The sequence below is a fragment of the Hemiscyllium ocellatum genome, chromosome 1 (genome assembly GCF_020745735.1).
Source record: "Hemiscyllium ocellatum isolate sHemOce1 chromosome 1, sHemOce1.pat.X.cur, whole genome shotgun sequence".
In the NCBI taxonomy this organism is placed as follows: domain Eukaryota; kingdom Metazoa; phylum Chordata; class Chondrichthyes; order Orectolobiformes; family Hemiscylliidae; genus Hemiscyllium; species Hemiscyllium ocellatum.
In genome coordinates this window covers 148,069,821-148,082,201 of record NC_083401.1, presented here as the reverse complement: position 1 = coordinate 148,082,201, position 12,381 = coordinate 148,069,821, and the positions used below count along the sequence as shown (strand labels likewise).

At 39.4% G+C, this 12,381-nt stretch overlaps 1 protein-coding gene across 1 annotated transcript in view; it reads right to left on the bottom strand.

Annotated features, from left to right (window-relative positions):
- ablim2 (actin binding LIM protein family, member 2) overlaps positions 1–12,381 on the bottom strand; it is a 393,205-nt gene that overhangs the window by 283,728 nt on the left and 97,096 nt on the right. The window lies entirely within an intron of this gene.

Sequence of the window (12,381 nt, the reverse complement as noted above, 5' to 3'; positions counted from 1 at the left end):
AGTCTTAGGTTTTATATTTGGTGATAAATTAGAAGATAGATAGATATTGCATTGTATACTTTGCTTCAAATTCCCTGAAGGGAGAAGTCAGCTAGTGTTCCCTTTCATGATTGCTACCAAATGTTTGTTAGAATTTCAGAGTGTGTATGCGTGCTTCTGTTCTTCAGATGAAGTCAATAACTTCCCCATCTGTTATGTTCCCCAACTTTTTGGGGGGTAAGATAGCCTTCTCATGTACATCAGTTGAGCCTACACATAGTGAATTACCATTTGCGCAGTACGCAATGGTGCTCAGCACTCAATAATCTGTTTTAACCTCTCAGCTTGTTCACCTCCATTGTTTTCAATCTCTTAGTGTCTGAAGTGTTTTCCAAAACTTCTTTTGACAGCCATATTTCCTTCCTCAGTTACCGTCTCCAGCTCAGTCTCCATGGATTCCAAGTGAAGTTTGATGCTTCTCATTTTGAATCCACCCAGGACTACAGGCTTCTCTGATATATACAGCTCTCCTCTGACAGCTACTCTCACCACATTCTGAGATCTACATTCAGCGCCAGTGCCATCCATGCTGACTCTCGACCTCTCTCATCGTCAGCACTACTTTACAGTACCTCAAAGCTATTGCAGTCCCTAGCTCCACTTCATTCTTCATCTTACTGGATGCTTTAACAATAAAGATAAACATTTCTCTTCCTTTCAAGTGTTAAGGAATGTGAGCTCAGAAATATCTCTGGTACTGACACCCCATTGGATTCTTCCTCCCAACCCCGCTTTTCTCCAACTCCATCCCTTCATCTAATTCCACTTCTTCATGTATGTTAACTACACCCTCGATCTTCACTCTCTCTGCTGCTGAACCATTTGTGCTCAGCAAAGGATTATCCCTTATGCCCCCCCTTAATGAATTACATGCATGACATGAAGTTGAACTCTTCTTCTACTGCCTTTGGTTCCGTGCCTACTTCTTCAGATAGGCATCTTCTCCCCACTCAAAAGTCTCTTTTACCTATCCCCATTATACTAAGACCCTTCACTCTGGCCTTTTACTTGCACTCAATCCCTTCAAGGTTCACCAGCACAACATCAACCATCTTTAATTCTCTATACACCCTCATCCATTTAAATCTGTCTCCTTGTTGTATTCCATTCTCTCTGGTCTACACCAGACTCCTGCTATTGAACCTGTAGATAAGGGTGGTCCTGTTTTTGTATAGCATGCTGACCTCTACCTTGCAAAGGCTGAGTGTTACCTCACAGACAATACTTCCTATTACCTTCACCATGGATGTGTAATCCATCTACACATCCATTCCCACATCAGGATGGTCTGAAGGCTCTCAGTTCCTTCCTTCAAATCAGATCTGAACAGTTCCCATCAACTACCACCCTCCTAAGTGTGGCTGAGCTTGTTTCATTTTGAGCAAGATGTGAATAGTCATTCTGGATTTGAAACTGTTTCTCTCACCACAGGTGCTTCCTGGCCTACCGAATTTCTCCATCACAATTTTTATTTCAGATTTCCAGCATCTGCAGTCATTTGCTTTCTAGGAATATAATGTTTAAAAAAAAGTGGAAAGTTTTGTTTTAGAAGCAAGTGCAGTGAATTACATGCAATTACATTGCTAGATGCAGTCTGCAGATCACAATCTAGTGAAAAGGACATAGAAGTATAAATTTGCAGGGATGCCAATATTATTCAGTAGTTATAATGGAAGACTATGATAACCCAAACATAGACTGGGATGTTTGTAGTATACAGTGCACCGAGGAGCAAGTGTTTTTGGATTGCAAGCAAGAGAGATTTCTACAGCAGTATGTGTCCGGTCCGACAAGGAAGGCGGCATTCTTCATTTCTTGCTGAACCTGGTCTTTGGAAATGAAATGTGCCAGGTGAATTAAGTGTCAGCTGGGGAACATTTAGGAGACAGTGGTCATTATATAGTAAAATTCAGAATGGAGGAGGAGAATGACATACAACAATCCAGAGTGAGAAAATTCAATTGGCCATGAGCGACTTCAACATAACAAAAATATAATGGAACAGGATTGACTGGAACAGGAAGTTGGCAGGGAAAACAGCAACAATAATAGGCTACATTCAAAGAAAAGGTGGTCAGGATACACTTTCTCAAATGAGAAAGGTGGAACAAACAAATCCAGAACACACTGGATAATGAAGCAGGTAGAAATTAAGATAAATAAGAAAATAGATGGTTATAAACAAGTGTCATATAGAAAATAAAATTGAAGTCCAAGAGAAATATCAAAAGTATCCAAAAGGAAATGAAAAAGCAAGTAAGAGGAATAAAGAGGAATTATGGAAAAAGACTGGCAGCCAACATAAAGGAGTGGTCCAAAATCTTCTCTGGTCATATGATAATAAAACGATGGTAAAAAGATGAACAACGCTGATTACAGACCACAAAAGGGGATGGTAGGATTGGCATATGATGACAGATTAGTAAATACAGGCACAGGTAAACCAGAGTTCAGGAGGATGAGAGGGGATCTGATTGAAACGTATAAAATTCTAACAAGGATGGACATACCAGATGCAGGGAGGATGCGGTTTCGTGTTGGGCAATCAAGAATCAGGGGACACAGTCTCAGGATATGAGGTAGGTCATTTAGGATTGAGATGCGGAAAGAATTCTTCACTTCAACAGTAATGAACCTCTGGAATTCACTAACATAAAATGATGTAGAAGCCAAGACTAGGAATTTATTCAAGGAAGAGACTGAAATTTTACTGGTATTAAAGGCATCAAGGTCTGTGGGGAGAAAGTAGGTTTGTGGCGTTGAGACAGAATGACACAGCAAACTTGAAAGCATGAATGGTCTACTCCAACTCTTAGTTTCTAAATCTGGATTAAAAAACAATTATTTGCTAAATCTGCTAACTAAAATAAAAGGAGATGCAATTCTGTAAGGAGTTATTGAAGATAGAATATCAGTCTTGGAAATATTTGTTGAGGGTACAACCAAAGCATCTATTGCTGATTTCCATTTTACTTATAGATAAAATAAATGAACGAAGAGAAACTTCAACCCAAGCTAATACTGTAAAATTAATGCTTCAAAACTTCTGTTGCATCCTGAAAAGGGAAAAAGTCAATTTCAGATTCTTAACCTCTTATCATTTATTACAATGAACAGTTGAGAGTGGTGAAAATAAAGAGGCCTTCATCCAATATGCCTTTATTAGATTTAAGCATACTGAAGTCTCCAAAATGACAAGTCCATCAAAATCCTTCACCTATTTGACATCCACAATTTAAAGTAAAAATTAAATACTGCAACCACTTTACTCTCCACAGTCTATATACAGATGTATGTTTCTAATTTCATTCTGGAGAGTTATTTAGTTCTTGCAAACTGAATATAGCATCAAGTAATGTGATATTTTGTCAGCCAGTTTTAATGTTGTGATGCAGCTATGGCAATTCATGAAGCATATTTTTGAGCTGCTCCGAATTGTTTAAAGATCTCAAAGTTCCTGTCATTCTTTGGAATGTTATCAACAATGTTGACATCACACTGTACACTCAAACACTGCACAAACAAAAACAAATTGCGGGGGGAAAAAAAATCAGCAGGTCTGGCAGCATCTGTGGACAGAAAGCAGAGTTAACATTTTGAGTTCAATGACCCTTCTTCAGAACTGGACCTGAAACATTAACTCTTGCTTGCTCTCCACTGATGTTGCCAGGCCTGCTGAGTTTTCTTCCAGCATCTGCAGTTCATTTTTTGTTTAGTCCCAAACATTGCAAGCTGGGATATTTGTGGTCAAACAGAAAAAAGGTTATTGATAGAGGAAAATATTAATTTTGTATAATTAATTTTCACCCCAACTCAATGCTAATAGTTTAAGTTCCAGAATAGCATTTTCCTGCAGACTTTAGGGGCTCGGCTGTCCCGGATGGAGGTGATAAGCCCACAGTGTGAAGAACAGGCATGCATTAACCCCAAAGAGGCCATTCAGCACCCAAAGGGCAAACCTTCCATCCAATTAAGGATGGCAGGGAGGTCTCACATCTGGAAGGCCAATATACATCCCTGCAGTTTGGAAACAGAAGTAAATAAAGGAGATAATGCCTAAATTCACTCAAATTCTAAAAGCACAAAAAATCAAAAGCCAACCTCTCAGTCAAGCCATCACTGTGGTTTCTATTCATATGTGATATCTCATGGCACCTGGAGGTTGACTGGAAATTAACTCCATACTGGACTCTGACTGAAGTCCTGAATAGACCGTGAACTGGTTATCTGCTACTTGTAGCTGGCATCCCTTTCCCCAGCTCTGCTCCCTACAAGCCACCGCCAGCAAAATGGCCGGAGGATGGCAAGGAACCAAAGAACTCATACGCAAATCTAAATACCCGACCTCACATATTTGCTGGTTGCTCTGGAACATAACACCCTTTTACTTAATTAACTTTGTCATGTTGTTCCTAGCCAGTGAAGCACAATGCAGTAGGAAGTTAACATCTGAGCAATGCAAAATAAGGTATTTTTAGATACAATAGAGTAACAGGTGTTTATACCATCACAAAATCCATCACCTATCACAGCAGATTGAGCCCTTTTGGAAGAAGTTGTCTGATAAAACATTCATTAAGATTGTAGCTATAGATGGACCTGAATCAAGAATTATTGAGCACAGACACAATTGTATCTTCGCAAGAGCAAAATCTGAAGAAATTAGCTCCTGCCAGAATGTCTGCATCACAGTCAGTTTTGGATTAGGAATTAACTAATTTACCTGCATCCCTTGAGGCTGCTCTTTCCCAAAGCAATGTAATTATCATCTTAACTTCAGGCTCTCTAACCTGAGTGAGCAGGCAGGATGACAAGCCGAAAAACAAAGGGCTTCTACTTAAAGGGAGCCACATTGGACTCAACAGCAATGGTGTTTGTAATGTATAGTTCAGTGGTAAAAGCAAAGACCTTCACAATGGATGCAATAGGTGGAATGGCTTCCTGCCATTCATATTTCACAGACTAAATCTTGCAGGTGATGCTGGTGTAGTGAGGGCAGACAGAGGTGTCCTCCTCCAAGACCGCAACAGAGAAGCAAGGAAGCAGCTCTGAAAATCAGAATGGTGGCAACAGTGCAGCCAACCATGATGGGCAAACTGGAATCGTAGAGACTTTTCTTTTATTCACATGTGGTACATTGGCTGGCCAGCATTTATTGCCTGCCCCTACTTGCCTTTGAGAAGATGGTAGCAAGCTGCTTCTTGAACTCCTGCAGGTGAAAGGCTTTGGAAATCTGAAGCATAAAGGGACTTGGGAGTTCTAGTTCAGAACTCTGTTCAAATTAACATGCAGGTTCTCTTGGCAGTTAGTAAGGCAAATGCATTATTAGCATTCATTTCAAGAGGGCAGAATATAAGAGCAGAGATGTACTGCTGAGATTGTATAAGGTTTGGGTCAGACTGCATTTGGAATATTCTGAGCAGTTTTGGGCCATGTATCTAAGGAAGGATTGGAGGAGGTCCCAAGAATGTTCACAAGAATGATCCCAGGATGAAGGGCTTTTCATATGAGTAGTAGTTCAGGGGTTTGGGCTGTATTTGATGGAGTTTAGAAGGATGAGAGGGGATCTGACTGAAACTTACAGAACAGTAAGAAGCCTGAGCAGAGTGGACATGCAGACATTTCCACAGTAGGAAAAACTAGGATGCAAGGACATGATGGGGATAATCCTTTAGAACTAAGATGAGAAGGAATTTCTACAGCCAAAACTAATTGCCCCAGAAGGCTATCAAGGCCAAGTCATTTAGTGTATTTGAGAAAGAGATAGATTCTTGATTTGTAAGAGAATCAGGGAGTTAAAGTGAAAAGACAAGACAATGGGTTTGAGAAACATATCAGCCATGAGAGCAGACTCAAAGGGCTGAATGCCTTACTTCTGCTCCTATACCTTATGGTCATACTATAGTCAAACTCACAATGCTGTATTGTGACACAGCAACAATGAAGGCACGGTGATTTATTTCCAAGTCAGAATGGTGAGTGGCTTGGAAGGAAAATTGCAGGTGACAGTGTTCCCATGAATGTGCTGCCCTACCCTTCTAGATGGAAGTGGTAGCGAGTTTGGAAGGTACTGTCTAAGGGTCTTTGGTGGAATAACTTAAGTGCATCTTGAAGATAGTACACATTGCAGCTACTGTGCATCTGTCATGGAGTGGATCCTCGTGGACGCGGTGCCAATCAAGCAAGTTGCTTTATCCTGATTGGTGTCAAGCTTTGAGTATTGTTGGAGCTGCACACATGCAGGCAAGTGAGGAAGATTCCATTACATTCCTAATTTGTACCTTGTAGACAGTGGACAGGCTTTGGGGAGTCACGAGGAGAGTTACTTGCTGTATTATTCCTAGCCTCTGCTCCCAGAGGTCAACTATTTCCCAATACAGGAAAAGCATCAAGAACAACAATTACAACACTTTCCATAGAAGCAACAACACTCTAGAAACTAGAAGACAGAGTGAACAGCCAACAAAAATAAGTGAACACTTTCAAGACTGTACTATTGTGCAGCGTCTCATTAAATTAGAGAAGATTATATAGAATAATTCTGTCCTTGAGTGATAGATAGTTGATAAAGGAAACTAAGTGAAGTAAACTGCAAATAATAATACATGCTGATTTTTTTCTGAAAAGTGGGATACTTAGATAAAGTCCTTTACACAGTGACTTGCCATGCCAATATCACCTTTTATGTCTTGGTACATGAGTAGAGGTTTGAGGCAATACCCATATCCCACTACATGGAACAGGCAGAGTCTTTTGTCCAAGAGGCTGAAGCAAACTACCTACCTAGCACAAAAGTATGAACCTTTGGAGTCACTGTTATTCAGAGAGGTGAAAAAAGCTAATACTTCTCCTGTGCTGAGCATACTTAGTCCATCGAAATGTAACAATGTACATTTTCTGTTTTGTGCATCTTCATACTACTGTGGAGGATGTAAGTGCAGCAGCTGCTGGATTTGCTGTCCATTACAGTGGCTGCTGAGTTGCAGAATGTGGTTTTGCATCTTGAGAGATCCAAACACCTTCAAGATATGAAGCTCTCATGTTACAGGCGAGTCTCACAGACAGTGAGATCACTTTAATGAATCCTAAGTACTTGACGGAAGTTGTATAATATCCTCAGTGAAAACAGCAAGTTTAGGTTAAAAGAATTGTTCCTGTCAGCAAAAGTGCTTCACTTAGGTTGACCACAGCCTTGCCAATTTCACTCTTTGTACTGTTGATTTTAGATCTCATTTGTTTAATAGTGACTTCCTGCTGTACTCTTTTTCAAGCTGGCAAGATACAAGCATTGCATGGAACCTGCATGTTATTGGAAGAGGAAGCCAGGGGAAAAGGCTGGAATAGCCTTTTTAATTCTTTTCCAGCCAGATGCAAAATTAGCTCTGCTGAATTTGAACCTTCCATGGGAGAAACCCGAAGAGTGTGAAAAGACTTTGGGAATTGTGATATAATTTGTGTTATATATACAAATTAATATCATTCATTTTACAACGTGCATTTGAACTGAATGTCTGGTCTTGTGCATGAGGGGGTTTAAATGATTAACTTGTCAATATTTCCAGAACCAAGAATTGTTTTAACCTGCATGAGAGAATTTTGCAATGTAGACAGAGAAATCAATGAAGAGCATTAACTACTTTTCGGTTATAAGAATCAAGAATTGATTTTTTAAAATGAAAATCCCATTGTTTGGAAAGCTTTTGTTTTCAGTTAGCAGAGTTCCTGGTTGAAGCTTGATGCATGAATAGTTTTGTCTTGTGAAAGGAGTTAGCTTAAAACTGATAGGGAAATAGGTTGCCCCAGTGTGTTTTAGTGTGAAAGTTCCAGAACAGAGTGTCAGGTTAGAAACTGAAAGAGTTATTTGATGTTGAGAAATTCTAAGCTCTGAATAGAGGCTCAAGACTGGAAATTGAAAGAAACAGTTAATTAAAACCTTGAAGTGTAATAGAAAAAGGAATTCTCTCTGGAGTTCGAGTACTGCAGAATTTTGATGCTAGAATAGGTGCAGCTATATTTTTGCTGTCTTTTTCAAAATTCAATGTGTGTTATATGCAAATAGCCTAATTTATTCTATTTATCCTATTTTCGTTAACATCACAAACCTGCTTTAGGGTCAAATTCAGATCTGCATCACTGTAAGCTTGTGTTTTAATAAAAGATTATCTCATTAAATAAAGAAAATGATCTATCAAGCCAGATTTCAGTCCCGGATCTAACTTGTCCAGCAATATTTTCTGGCATCATATCACCAAGGTCAATGTCAATGGAGTTACCTGGCCACACATCAGAACCCTCTTCCACTAAGCTGGAAAATATTGACCAGAAGGCTCCAATAGACAAATTAAAAAAAAACTGCTGTAAATACTCAGGTGAGGTAGCATCTGTGGAAAGAAGGAGTTAACATTTCAAGGTTGAGAGGAATTATTCTCTGCAGATGGCAGCTTATCCAACAGTTTTTATTTTTATTAAAATTTTTTATCATGGTTTTATTTCAACTATGACAAAAGATTAGTCATGTACTATAATACACAACTGAATGCACGTGTGTCATCCTAAATCAAAAAGAATATTTCAATTAAATTCATGGAGGAAGACCAAGTTACAGATCATAACCCAGTAATGGAGTAAACTGAAGTAGACCAAATATGTGCTTTTTTCTGAAAAAAAGTAGGGGAACACTTAGGAAATAGAACAATTATATTAGATTCAGTGTCAGAATATAAAAGGGGAAAAGAAAATTCAGAATTAGCAGTTGATTTTAAAAACATCCAAATTTTAGTAAGTTAAAGGGAACCTGGTTTGATTAAATGATGAAAAATAAATTGTTCAGTAGAGCTACTGAAAATCACCTCTCCCAACAAGGTTCCTCAGACACTGCTATTTGTTGTTGTTGTGAACACTGCATAATAATGTATAATTAATTTAGATAATGTTGATTGGGAAATTACATGATATTCCATCCTGAGAAATTATTTTGGGACCTTGCTAAGGTTTTCCTAGTTAGTTGAGATGACGCCTAAATACTTATACAAATATTTGGTTACCATGAAGCTGTGTGTCTTTTTCTCTTATTTATTGAGAATATACAAATTATACGAATTTTGGTATTTGTGTATTATTTACACTAATTTTCTGAGATAAACTCTGATGAAACTTGAATGTTATTTCTTCCTATAGATGCCATAAGACCAGCCCGGTGTTTCTAGCATTTTCTACCTCATCAGTCCGCCACTTTAGTAACCCTCCTGTGCCCCATTCTGACCCTTTCCCCACTATCACCTATGACTTGATTCCTTCTCAATTCAATGTGTCAGGTGGAATATTGTACCAGTAACAGCCCCCACCTCCTAAGCTAGCCTCTGATTGACTTGCAATTTTGTACAGGTGGTATTCTGTCCTCAGGGTCTATGACGTGTTATAGAGTCATAGAGTCTTACAGCACAGAAACAGACTCTTCGGTCCAACTCATCTATGACAACCAGACAGCCCAATCTGACCTAGCCCATATCCCTCAAAACCCTTCCTATTCATTTACCCATCCATTGTTAAATGTCTGAGTTGCATCTGACATGGTGGGTCTTCCCAAAAAGAAGCAATGTGACAATCTTGACCTTGCAGCCAATGGCCGAGTCCTACGTCACCTCCACAAGATGCCACCCTCAGTTTGAGCTCACAGGGAAGCCTGTTTGTGAATTAGTGAAAAGTGGAAAATATATATCCGAAAACTGAGCAAGACAAAATTAGTGCTTTAATTTATTTTTCTGGTACTTATGATTAGATAAATAGCTATAACGCCTCAATTAATTCTCATTTCAAACAAACATTGTGCTGATAAAAGAACAATGAGGCACATGTTAACAACAGGCGCTGTCCTTTTTGCAGGATATCAATGTGCAACTGGAAGCAATTTGCAGCTGTACGTCCTCTGTATGATATCAGACAAAAGATACTTTACGAGCTAACTCTTTGCTGCCTCCTCACAGCTGTTCAAAAGTAACAGAAATATAATTAACAACTTTAATTAGTCAACTGATTTCTCAAATAACCCTCACCAGATCTTTGCTTTTAATAAACATGAATTAATCTAAAACTCTGCAAACTGTTCCCTTCCCAGTGGTCTCACTCAGCAAAAAAAAATCATGATCTCTATATTGCATCTGTTTGGGCCAGTCGGGAAATTTCTATCTCACTCAGCCCAATCTGTGCCCTGCATTCCCTTGATTCTTCAGCACTGCTGGTTTCCCATCCCTCTCTCTTCACCACTTGAAGGGGATATTTCGAACACTCTTTCCCCACCTGCTCCATCTAATTATCTTTTCTTTATCGTTCTCTTCCTTCTTTCAAATTCTTGTCGAGAATCTGTCCATTGATTGCTTTCTCTTGTCTCACTATCAAATCCCTTTATTTTGTTTAACAAAGCCAAAAACATTGAAACAAAACAAAATTCTGGAGGAACTCAGCCAGTCTGCCAGCACCTCAGAAGAGAGCACCAGTTCATGTCAGTCTGATATGACTCTTCTTCAAATAAGTCAGTTCTAAGGAAGTTAGATTAGACCTGAAACATGAACCATTTCCCTTTTCATGGATGCTGCCAAACCTGCTGAGTTACTCCAGAATTTCTTTTTTTGCTCCTTCACTTCCTCAGGTGAGGGGAGGGGTTGAGAAGAACAGTCCACCATGGTGACCACACATTAAATCCACACTGTTTGCTCATTTTGAGTTGCAAACTAGCCATACAATTAATTGAGCTAACCATTGGCCACGGTTATCGAAAGCATGGTCAAAAAGTGTTAACCCAGCAGCAAAAACCAATAAAGAACACAGTCATATTTGGAAATGGATGTACTGGTGATACTGGAGCTCCATTTTGTGGTTTACAAGATGAATCGGACCAGAACTTCTCATTCCCAGTTTTGCTGGTTTCTCTTGTTGGAAAGCAGCTCATTAATTGACAAAATCAAAATGTTCAAGCAGGGAAGTTCACAGAAAATTCCAGAGCTTCAGGCCTAAGCGACTGAAGGTGTAGTCACCAATGGTGGAGATACAGATATCATAAATTGGATTGTGGGCTAGTTGAGATTACAGAGGGAGGAAGAGGGAGGATAAGCAATTTTAAGAATTTTAAGTCATTATTTAATTGGGCACAGAGTAAATCATGGAGAATCGAAGAAGGGCTCATGCCCGAAACGTCGATTCTCCTGCTCTTTGGATGCTGCCTGACCTGCTGCGCTTTTCCAGCAACACAGTTTCAGCACAGAGTAACTCAGTAAGCATAGGGATGAAAGATAATTCTGAGAGTTAGGACATGAGCAACAGATTTATGGATAATTCCAGTTTACAGAGGGCAGGATATAGGAGACCTGCCTGCTCTATTCCTGATGAAGGGCTTTTGCCTGAAATGTTGATTTTCCTGCTCCTCGAATGCTGCCTGACCTGCTGTACTTTTCCAGCACTACTCTAATCTAAACCCCATTACATTATTCAAGTCTAGAAGTAACAGAAGCATCAGTGAAGTTTTCAGCAGGAGATGAGCTGAAGCAAGGGCAAAGTCATACCATATGGAAATTTGTCATGACTGAGATGATCTGTGACCTGTAGCTTATCTCAAAGTCAAGTAAGGTTCTAAAATTGTCAACAGTCTGGTTTACTCTCAGACATTTTCTAAAGAGGAAAGAAGTCAAAGCAACTTAAACATGGCTTTAGATTTCTGAATATTAAAATGGAATACATTTCTGCATAGTTAAACTGTCTGGTAACTCAGCAACAGTGGAGGAATAAAATGGGGTGGTGGTGACACGGAGATGAATTCTACTATGTTTTTGAATGATGCCAACGAAGGGCAGTTTATAGGTGAGAAAAGGTGAGGGGTCAAGGATCCTTGAGGAATATTAGAAGCTAATTGAAGAAATGTAATTGCAAGTGATATCCTGACTACATTAGATAGATAATAACATCCTACCTAGCTAGGCAACAGTGGACAGATATTGAAGGAGGATAGTGTGGTCAACCATATAAAAGGATGTCATGTGTCGTTTTGCTAAGAGTTGTTTCAGTGCTCGAACAGGAGTGAAAATGTGTTTGGAGAGGTTCAAATACAGTTTCAGGAAATGTATTTGGAAACTGAGAGCAGGTTCAAGAGCTTAGAGGAAACTGGGTTGGGTCAAAGAGTGATTAGTTGTAAATAATAGTGGGATCATGTTTTTTTTAAAAACAGACTTGCTGGGTCTAAAAAATACTTCCATTATCAAGGGTTGGGGGGGGGGGGTGGGTTGCAGGGGAGAGAGAGGGAGAGATAGACTCAGACAGACTAACAGAAACGTCACCTGAAGACAGAACTATTAA